This window comes from Dipodomys merriami, unplaced genomic scaffold (assembly GCF_024711535.1).
Source record: "Dipodomys merriami isolate MVZ:Mamm:240054 unplaced genomic scaffold, mDipMer1.0.p SCAF_1101, whole genome shotgun sequence".
Lineage (NCBI taxonomy): Eukaryota > Metazoa > Chordata > Mammalia > Rodentia > Heteromyidae > Dipodomys > Dipodomys merriami.
The window spans coordinates 83,183-85,511 of NW_027202385.1; the positions used below are offsets into that span (position 1 = coordinate 83,183).

The following is a 2,329-nucleotide window of genomic DNA, read 5'->3' on the forward strand; positions in this document are numbered from 1 at the left end:
GAAAAGTTTTATGACCTGTCATACAGTCTTAATTTTGGCATATATATAAGCAAATTCCCAAAATTAAAAATATTTAAAACATTAAAACTTTTAACAAACCTTAACACTTGCTTCAATGTTCATTATGAGAGGTTCCTTGTATAGAATAATTGAATTCCTCCTCTTACACATCTCTTGAACAACAAATATCTGGAATTATATTGTTTTTGACATGCCAATCTTGACTTTATTCATAAATGTGTGCTTATATAAGAAACACATGGTTTTAAAATTTCACAACAATTCTTTAGAACTTACTTTTTGTTGAATTGTTTAGTTTAAGAAAATCAATTACACTTTATATATAAAAAATGTTCTGTGCTCAATTCGGCAGCACATACACTAAAATTGAAATGATACAGAGAAGAGTACCATGGCCCCTGTGCAAAGATGACAAGCAAATTCATGAAGTGTTCCATATTTTTACAACAGACGCTGGAGTGGATGTGGCCAGAAAGGAACCCTACTGGATTTGAACCCTACTGCATTCTTGGGTGGGAGTGTGGACTATGAAGGTTCCTCAAAAGATTCCACATAGCGCTCCCCTATGACTCAACAAATACTACTTCTGGGCATTTACCCAAATGATCACAAACAAGACCATACTAAAACTACTAGCACTACTATATTTATTGCAGCATTATTTACCATAGCTAAAATATGGAACCAACATTGATGCCTCTCAGTACATGAATGGATCAAGAAAATGTTATAGATAGATAAATAGATAGATAGATAGATAGATTGATTTCCATTGTGTGTGTGTGTGTGTGTGTGTGTGTGTGTGTGTGTGTGTGTGTGTGTGTGTGTGTGTGTGTGTGTGTGAATAGGAATTCTATACCTCCATCTGAAAGAATGACATTGCCCAATTTGTTAGGAAATGGAAAGGCTTGGAAAAAATTATATTAGTGAAGTAAGCCAAGTCCAAAGAAACATAGGTCCCATGGTTTCCCTTATTTGCAATAAATAATATATGTCTGAGATAAGCAGAAAAGGTCAAAAGCTATGTGCATATGATCAGATAAGATGATGTTAAATGAAATGACCCCCAAAGTAAGTACACAAGTGGGTTTTTTCTTGCTTGCTATTATTTCAAACGTATTTATAATGTACGATGTATTTTATTGTTTCTTTATATGTTCCTCGCCCACAGTATAACCTCTGTTTTCACTGTATTTGATTTTGGTGCACCTGAATCTTGTATATACACTTAGCTAATTGGGGAGGGGAAAGAAGAAACAAAATGGTTAACTAGGAATACTGGTCCACCCATTGTGACAATGAGATGCACAAGACACTATGTTGAAAGTTGAACTTTAGGGGGCTGAGAAGGTGGCTCAGTGGTAGAGCCAGAGGCCCTGGGTTCGATTCCTCAGCACCACATAAGCAAAAAGAAAAAAGCCGGAAGTGGAGCTATGGCTCAAGTGGTAGAGTGCTAGCCTTGAGCTGAAGAGCTGAGGGACAGCGCCCAGGCCCAGAGTTCAGGCCCCACAACCAGACCCCCCCCCAAAAAAAAACCCAAACGAAAGTTGAACTTTACAATTTAGGTGGGGTTGGGGGGGAGTGTACTTGTAGAGGTGTGAGGAAGGGATGGTGGGGGAAAAAACAAAGGAGGAGGTAACAATGCCTGAGAGGAAATGGACTCATTACCTTGCTCATGTAAATGAAACCCCTCTGTATGGTATTTTAACAATAAAATACATATAAAAATGTTCTGAGATGGAAAAGTTTATTTCCCCTATTATACCCATATAATATCATTAACTAAGAAATTAATGCAAAACACTGACGTGAATAAGTGTGTGAGTGTGTGTATGTGTGTGTGCCTGCATGTTGGCGTGCTCAGAGTTTGAACTTAGGGCTTTAAGGTCTTGCTAGGCCTTTCCCCTCTAGTTTGGTGAGCTAGTATATTAGCTACATCTCCATTCATGCTCTTTTCTAGTTCATTAAAATTTTTGAAAAATAATGTCATGATTTTTTGCTCTGATTGTTTTCCAAATGTTATCCACAGAACTCAGCCTTCTGAGTACATATCCTGAGTAGTCAGGATTACAAGGGTGACCAACCAGCACAAGGCTTTCAGAAACATATTAAATGTAGAAGAAAATTTACTTCATGAGTGCTTGTTTTATCATCTACATTTAAAGCATTTTGGAGTGATTATATGTGAATTTATTTCGTTTTTGGAGTCTTAAAAGACAGTACGTGATGATATTTAAAAATTTTACTACTTTTTAAAAAGGAAACTGGAAATGTGGAACAGAAGAAATTTGGCTCTCTTTGGACCTCA

General features: G+C 36.7%; 1 non-coding gene across 1 annotated transcript; it reads left to right on the plus strand.

Moving 5' to 3' along the window:
- Positions 1-357: 357 nt before the first annotated feature.
- Positions 358-464, plus strand: LOC138822487 (U6 spliceosomal RNA). The gene has a single exon (XR_011370474.1). It is a non-coding gene; the product is annotated as a U6 spliceosomal RNA (small nuclear RNA).
- The last annotated feature ends 1,865 nt before the right edge of the window (positions 465-2,329 follow it).